This window comes from Dermacentor silvarum, chromosome 4 (assembly GCF_013339745.2).
Source record: "Dermacentor silvarum isolate Dsil-2018 chromosome 4, BIME_Dsil_1.4, whole genome shotgun sequence".
NCBI classification, from domain to species: Eukaryota; Metazoa; Arthropoda; class Arachnida; order Ixodida; family Ixodidae; genus Dermacentor; species Dermacentor silvarum.
Genome location: NC_051157.2, coordinates 137,920,402 through 137,929,449, shown reverse-complemented (window position 1 = coordinate 137,929,449; position 9,048 = coordinate 137,920,402).

Genomic DNA, 9,048 nt, shown 5'->3' with positions numbered 1-9,048 from the left:
ACACTAATACAACGCGCAAGACAAAGCACGTAACTGAATCGTCACCGAGTCAAATCAGCGCGTACAGCGCGTCGTAATTGCAGCCTCCGCGATCAACTTCAGAAACATTTTCAGAGCTAATTGCGGAGGCCACGCTCCGCTGTGCTGAGTACGATGAACGCCACCTAGGTGGCGTTGGTAGTGCTTCTTGATGCCAGCGTCCCTTCGAATGCTGGCATCGAGGCGTCGAAGTGCTGAGACCACCGAAGCGTTCACTGTCGGTGCGCGTTATGGCCTGACCACATTCGGCGTTTTCCCGGCGTTTCCTGGCGTTTCGTCACCCGGCGCCGCTCAGTGTCGACGCTGAGGGAGGCGCCAAGCCGAAACGTCGTACTCAAGGCACACCAGAAATCTCGGCGCCCGCGCCGCCGCCGGAAGCGGCTCGATGAGCGCCAACCAATCAGCGCATGGCTGCGGCCGCGCTGCTGGCAACTTTTGCAAGCGACTTCCGCAGCAACCATTTCGCGTGCGTGCCACCATGTGGCGCCAGTGTCTCGTCGGCGAGGCGGTGCCGTCTGAGAAAGCAGTCGCTCGTACCTTCGAGCGTGCTGCCGGAATGTTTGTGTGTGTGTGTGTGTGCCGCAGAACTATAAACAGGGCTTAAAAACCTTAATCGGGAACATTACTCATAGTTCACTTAAATGACATTGCGCACTGCTTCTGGTTAAATCTGTCTGGTCACATTGTGCGACGCTGGACTGGCGCTGTTTGCGTGCGTCTCATGTGGCTGGGTGACCTCTCCGGCGCCGTTGATGCAAAGACGCCGAGAGACGCAACGGCAGGAAACGCCGGTGAAAACGCTGAATGTGGGCCGGGCTTTAGTGTCATAATGCAGTACTTCTCTTTTCTGCTCGTAGGCGGCGGCACCGCCCCGAGCAAGAGCGCGGGTACACGGAGGAGTGTTAGATATATAAGGCGCGTCTGTGTAGCTCTCAGCAAATGCGTTTGTGGCGCAATGGGTTAAACGCTCGGCGATCTATCGTCGCGGACCGAGAGGTCGTGGGTTCGATTTCCAAATTTTGCATGTTTGTGGAACTTTTTCTTCTGGTTTCTTTCTTTGTATTATGTTCTATGACGTATTTCCGTCACGGAAATACGTCATAGAACATAATGAACAAGTGAAGTCTTGGTGGACCCCGGCATAAAACACCTTCGTGTTAAAAAGAACTTCGTCGCCTGGGCGGAACGAAGCAACGCGACGCGTCGCATCATAGCGAAGTTTCCTTTTGTCCTGAATGGTAGCGGTGTTGGCGCGGGCAATTTCACGGCACCGGGAGATGCGAGCGGCAAATTCTTCAGGAAGAGACGCGGATGGAGCAGCAGGTGCTGAAAGGAGTGTAGTGTCCAAGACGAAAGACGGCACACGACCGTACACAAGGAAGAAGGGACTGTAATTGGTTGTACGTTGGACGGCAATATTATACGCAAACGTCACAAAAGGTAGGATGGTGTTCCAGTTGGTGTGATCGGGTCGAACATACATTGACATCATGTCAGACAAAGTTCGATGAAAACCTCCGTAAGACCATTTGTTTGCGGATGGTACGATGATGTGGTCTTATGGGCGGTGTCCGAGGCCTGGAGGACTTCACGTAGGACATGCGATAGGAACGTCTTGCCACGGTCACTCAGGAGGACACGAGGTGCGCCGTGGCGCAAAACGATACTGTGCACGAAAAACTCGGCGACTTCGGAGGCAGTACCAGAGCAAAGAGCAGCTGTCTCAGCGTACCGCGTTAGATGATCCACTGCGGTAACGATCCAGCGGTGACCAGCGGGCGTGAGTGGGAGGGGCCCGTACAAGTCTATGCCCACAATTTCGAAGGGGGCGGACGGGCATGGTAGAGGCTGCAGAGGACCGGCTGGAAGGGATGTCGAGCGTTTTCTGTGCTGACATGACGCGCAGGATCCAACGTATTTGGCGACAGAGGTGGAAAGGCCCAGCCAGAAACAACGCGTTTTGATGCGGTCGTAGGTCTTATGAAAGCTCAAGTGGCCAGCCGCCGCGTCGTCGTGAAATGCTTCTAATACTTGGAGTCGAAGTGAGCGAGGTATGACTGGTACCCATCGGTTACCGGAAGGATGGTAGATTGATCGAAATAACCCTCCACCTTGAAGCTTAAAACGCGAAAGTTGTCGTCCTAAGCGACTGTTCGGGGGTCGTGCCAAGCCAGTAAGTCGGTCGATCAGCATACGGCAGTATGGGTCAGTACGTTGGAGTGAGACGAGTTCAGTAGACGGGAGAAAGTCAACTGAGGCAACTAACTGTCCCGGGCTACTGGGCGTGTGCTGAGACGTGTGGCTAGATGGTGACGTGCATACCGAAGGTGAAGCATGGCGTTTGGTGACAGCGGGCAGTGCGACAAAGCGTCGGCATCTTGATGTTGTTTGTCGGACCTATACGTGACAGCGAAGTCATTCCTGTAAGCGCAGTACCCAACGGCCGAGGCGTCCAGACAAGTTTTTCAGGGACGACAACCAACACAGAGCATGATGGTCGGTCACAACTGTGAAATGGCGGCTGTAGAGATAGGGACGAAATTTTTGTATTGACCACACGATGGCGAGGCATTCCTGTTCTGTAATCGTGTAGTTGCGCTCAGCAGGAGAAAGAGCATGACTTGCATAAGCCACGACTTGCTCTTCGGACTTCTGATTCCGCTGCAGCAGGACAGCGCCAATTCCATGCCTACTGGCATCAGTGTGTAGAATAGTCGGGGCCGTTGCATCGAAATGACGGAGCACGGGCCCTGACGTGAGAACTCGTTTGAGGGTCTGGAAGGCGGCTTCACAGTCGTTCGACCACACAAAGGACGCGCTCGAAGTCAGAAGTTTGTGTAGAGGAGCGGCGATGGTGGCGAAGTAACGGACAAAGCGGCGGAAGTAGGACGCCAGTCCTAGAAAGCTGCGGAGTTCTTTAAGTGCGGTTGGTGGCGGAAATTGCAGTACTGCAGCCATTTTATCGGGATCAGGCTGGATGCCATGCTTACTGACGACGTGGCCCAATACTTTAATGCTTCGGCTTGCAAAGCGACACCTTTTAGTATTGAGTTGGAGACCAGCTTTTGCTAGACACGCGAGAACTTGGTCTAGACGTTGTAGGTGCTGGGAGAAACTCGACGAAACGATGACAATGTCGGCCAAGTAACAAAGGCAGGTCTTCCATTTTAAGCCACGGAGTACTGTATCTATCATACGTTCAAACGTAGCTGGTGCATTGCACAGTCCAAAAGGCATCACGTTAAATTCGAAAAGGCCATCAGGTGTAGCAAACGCAGTCTTTTCTTTATCTGGCTCATACATAGGAATCTGCCTATATCCGGAGCGCACGTTGAGGCTCTATAAATACTCGGCACCTTGTAAGTTATCCAAAGCATCGTCAATACGAGGCATTGGATAAACATCCTTACGGGTAATTTTGTTTAGCGCCCTATAATCGATGCAAAAGCGCACAGAACAGCACAACAGGAGAAGACCAAGGGCTTGCTGAAGGCCTTGTAATGTTGCGTGTCAGCATGTCGTTCACTTGTTCTTCTATAACTTTTCGCTCCGAAGGTGGCACACGGTACGGGCGACGGCGAATGATGCGAGAGCCGTCTGTTTCAATTCGATGAGTAGTTACAGTGGTCTGACCCAGGCCTCGCGAAGAAACGTCAAAACAAGCTTCATTCTTCATTAAAATGGTGAGGAGTGTATTGGTCTGGTCCGGATTGAGATCTGCACTCAAGGTGCCTTTAATAGCATTATTGTGGCCTGCTGCGGGCGTACAATGCGCGGAAGTTGTGGCAGGTGAAACACTGACGACACATACCGGTGCAGCGTCGGCGAGCTTGGCGACAGTAGACCCTTTCAGCAGTAGTAGTGGCTCAGGAGTCGTATTAAAGGCTGTGAGGCTGGCATAGCCACTCGAGAACCGGACCAAGCAAGAAGCGATCGCGAGTCCTCGAGAAATGCAACGCTGAGAAGGTACAACCACTGCGTCTCCGTCGACAATGTCTGTTGACCCAACGGTAAGAATACGTTCTTCGTCTGGTGGGATAAGAAAATCCGCTACTTCAATAAGGTAGGGACACGGGGAATCGAAAACTGGATAAGTGTCGGTGTCGCTGATGTGAATCCTTGGGTCGCCGCACGAAATTAGTGCAGAAGCAGCGGACAGGAAGTCCCATCCTAGTATAATCTGATGAGCGCACGTCGAAAGCACCGCAAGTTGCACATGGTGACGAATACCGTCTATCAGAACGCGAGCTGTGCACTGTCCGGTAGGAACGATGGGAACGTCATTGGCACCACATAGGACCGGACCAACATACGGCGTTTGCACTTTTCGCAGACAAAAGCACAATTCACGATGTATAACAGAAATAGCGGCTCCAGTATCTACAAGGGCGTCGACGGAAACACCTTCCACACAAACCGAGAGCAAATTGTCGGGGCGAGCAGGAGGAATTGGGACAGTCCGACACGATGCAGTTTCTCCTCCAAAAATTGCAGCCTCTAGTTTTCCGAGCGGGTGTCCACAACATGGGAAGCAGCACGCAAGGGCGATGAGGAACGGCGGTAAGGTGAAGGAGAGCGACGCCGGGGCGAGCGGGATGCTCAAGCCATGTCCTGGGAAGGTGAAGGAGAGCGACCAGAGGAGGTTGTGTACGGTCCGGGAACGTAGGAATCTGGCCCTGGTAGAAATGTAGACGTCCAGCATAAAACATGGGATCAGGTCCTGCCGTACGTTACATTCGCGTACAACACCGCCATTCAAGAAACCACACGATTCACACCGTTCCATCTTGTTTACGGGCGCGAGGTCCACACCGCGCTAGACGCTAGGCTCCCGCACGACACCGACGCATCACTTACTTCCGACGCCGAGCAACTTACTCAACACGCAGAGGAAGCTCGTCAACTTGCGCGCATACACATCACGAAGCAGCAGACTACAGAGGCACTGCGCTACAACCTTCGACATCGGCAAGTCGAATGCCAGCCAGGTGACCAACTCTGGGTGTGGACTCCAATCCGTCGCCAGGGGCTGTCTGAGAAGCTGCTTAGCAGATATTTTGGACCCTACAAAGTGATACGCCGTGTTAGTGAAGTGAACTATGAGGTCATTCCGGACGGTGTCGCGTCGCCTCGACGTCGACAGCACCACTCAGAGATAGTCCATGTTGTTCGCCTCAAACCGTATTTCGCCTTAACAGGCGAAATACGGCCAACCCGATCTCATACGACTTCCACACTTCCACTTTCTAGTTTAGCAAGCATCGGGTCGATGCTTTTCTTTTTGCGGCGGAATAATGCCGCTAGGTGTCACGAGCCAGCGCTGAGAAAGAAATTGTGACTGGGATGCGCGCTCTGCAAGAGGCGGGCGCTGAAGAAGAAGTAGAGGCTGAGGACGCCGGCTTGAGTTTTTGCAAGCCATCTTGTCCGGCTGGCCGTCTTGCCGACACCGGGTACATCTTCAGTTGTCTTTTCGTGACGATATATATGTACCTATTTATTATTATTATTTATATATACCTATTTATTATTAAGTATATGTACATATTTGTACATTTCGTAAGCAGTACATGTAGGGTGTCCGAAACGTAACTGTGCAGGGAGAAACTGAAGAAAAATATGATGATAACTGGAAATGTCGTCGCAGTTTCACGTGCGATATGGACAGCGCAAGACCCGTAGATCGTCCGATAACGTCTGTGGAGTGCACTCAAAGGTCGGGTGTACGAGAACAATCCTCGCATACCGCAAAGAGCTACAGACAGCCATTAACCAGCACACTGCGCAGATAACTCCAATGCAGCAACCCTCCACCGAGTGCTTAGCAGTATGCAGCGTCGTGTGCAGACATGTCTTCAAGCCGGTGGTGAACATTTTCAGCATCTCCTGTAGTGATGACTGCACTAATACTGCCAGGAACAAACGACCACGATGCCAGATCCAATACGCAAGCGCATAATGGTCTCCCCAATCCCACGCAACATGAACAAAAACCGTCACAAAGCGGGAAGACAAGCAAGAGCTAAACAGCTTCAGAAAACCTTCGGCAGCAATCAAGTAATCTATACAGATGTAGCTATATTTAGCAAAGGACATGTAATAGTGTCAGTTAAAACCAGACGCCACGGAACACTTGACACATCAGCCTCGATACGCACTAGAGGCACTGCTGCAGCGGAAGCAACGGCGATCGTACTCGCTATCGCATGCAAGAAAAAGCAAAACAGCTCAGCTTTAATAATGTCCGACTCACAAATGGCATGCAGAATGTATCTACAAGGCCGCATACCGCATGTCGCCCTTATAATCATCGGCGACACATTGAAAGAAGATCATGCAATTTTATGGTGTCCTGGCCACGAGGCTACCTCGAGAAACGAACAGGGACACACTGGCTCGAGGCTTTATTAACCGAGCTGGAGATACGCACAACGATCAAATAGACGATTCCCTACCGGTCCGCGATATACTAGAGCACCAGCGAAGCACCCGACAACAGTACGCTCCACCACACAAACTGCTTAAAGGGGCCCTGAACCACTTTTTATCGAAGTGGAGAAAGACACTTGAGGGGAAAATAGGCTCTTTCCGAAATACTTTGCCGCCAAAAGTACTTCAATGCGTTCAGAAGAAGCGGAGTTATTGGCAATCAAACACAGCCTCCACTGTGCTCCCCCTTCTACCTTCAATGCCTTGCACTGCGAAGGCTACGGCGGAGTGGGGCGGGACCACAACGCTCAGCGTTTGAAACGTCACCGTGGCGCGCAGTTCAAATGTCCGATTTTGGTGCCTACGACGCGCTAAACGTAAGCCAAACGCGGTTGTCCTCAGCGAGCCGCAGTGCGCTTAGCGAGTGGAATCGTGGCGGCACCCCGCGGCGGCCGCGGTGTAACCAACCGCAGCGACCAATAGCAGCAGCGTATTGGAATGTGCTTTATTGCGTAATAAAGCACACAGAAGAGAGTGAGCATCATGGTCTCAGTTGAAACGAGGGCGTTAGAGAAAGGTGAATTTGCGATCCGCTTGCGAGCTCCACGCACCGCGTACGGCAGCAAAACTTGGCTGAGATGTTCACAGCAGCGTATGCTACCCGCGGACTATGTTATTTCACCAAGCCCGAGGGGTGGTTCAGGGCCCCTTTAATGTGGAGGAGGCGCAGAAATATAGAGGAATACAGACGCATACCTACCCACATTTAGCTAGATACCATAAAATAAACCCAACCTTGTATAAAAACTCTTGCCTGTAGTGCGGGTCCTGGCCTTCATTGCCTCACGTGACATGGGAGTGCGCCAAAAGAGCTCGTACTATTAATTCACTTTTGGTACTGACCTTGCTAAGGTTGCTAAGGGAGCCCTGGGAGGCCATACTCGCTCTTGCTGACTTCGAGGCCCAGAAGTCCCTCCTCGATCAAGCTGGGCGGGTCGCGGTGGCCACTGGAGTCTTGGAATAGGGACCCACCCTGAACCGCTCCTTTCCTCTTTTTTTTCAATAAATGCTTTTTTTTTCAATACTGCCAGTCTCTTTCCGAGACCTTAGCAGGTGGGCGTGCAGATTGTACATGCAGGTAGAATAATACATCAGCACCACATGGCAAAACACAAACAGGAATCCAATGCAGTGATAGTCATCACAAAAGTATAAGAATAAAAGGTATCCAAACAAGTTTGATTAAAGATAATTAGGAATGAGTACCGAGCTGAACTTCTATGGACAACACACTTGTGCCACATATAGCTTATACACACTTATAATAGAAATAATATACAAAGCACACATTTTTATCCTCAGATAACACAAAGTAACCAACAGTAACAGACAACAGAAATTGTATATGAAATGGCATGGTAAACGGCCAAACAACAGCAAATCTGAAAACACTCTGTACTGAGCACTTGGCCACTAATATGCTTCCAATGATGGCGAAATGCCTCTGGGGCTGAGAGCGCTACTGCATTAACAGATTATATTTGCTGTTTTTGAGGCAAAGTCCGATAATGAGTTTGCATTAGTAACCCAGGGATCTAAACAATTCCATTCCCTGATAGCAAGTGGAAAAAAGGAGTGCTTGAAAGTGTCATTGTGGTAAGAGTACTCTGTCAGTGTGTGTCAATGTTTGTGCCGGGTTACGCGGGATTCTGAGGGACGAATATGCAATGATCTGTCAATTTTATAATAGTTGTGAAGTAGCTGAAAAATAAATTTCAGGCGCGCTTGTTTTGCTCTAATCGCCAGTGTTTGGAGGCCACAGCTTGTTAACATATTTGTGGGAGAATCAGTGCGCTTATATTTGTTGCAGATGAATCTTGCAGCCTTCCTCCGTACATTTTCTAGTTTTTTTTTTATGTTAGTGACTGTATAATGAAACCATACTGCGTTAGCGTATTCTAATACCCGTCTAACATAGGTAGTATAGGCTAGAAGCTTGGTAGATTGGGGGGCCAGCCGGAGGCACCTGCGAAGATAAAACAGCTTGCGCAGAGCAACTGAAGTAATATTAGAAGTATGCGCATCCCATCTGAGGTTTCAAGCAATCGTGACACCTAAATATTTTTGTTCATTCACTTTCTGAAGCCTAGTGCCTTTAATGATGTAAACATATCTGGTAGTTTCTTTCGGGTTATAGCCCCACATACTGTTTCTTGGGGGTTAATCGACATTTGTCACGTGTCGCACCAGTTGGAGAGATGGTTTAAGCAATCAATTAGTGCAAGGTGATCTGAATGACTGTTAATTTCTTTGTAAATAATGCAGTCGTCGGCGAAGAGCCTAATGTTGCAAGATATATTGTCTGTGATATCATTATTAAAAATAAGATATAACGAAGGCCCCAGAACGGAGCCTTGTGGTACTCCGGACGTGACAGACAAGGTTTCTGGTGGTACTTGCTCAAACAGGACGTATTGGGAATGGTCAGTTAAAAAAGTCTTCAATCCAACGTGTTAATAATCCATCTCCCGTGATATTTCGGGAGATGGATTTAATTTGTGTGACATACGGATCAAAGGCCTC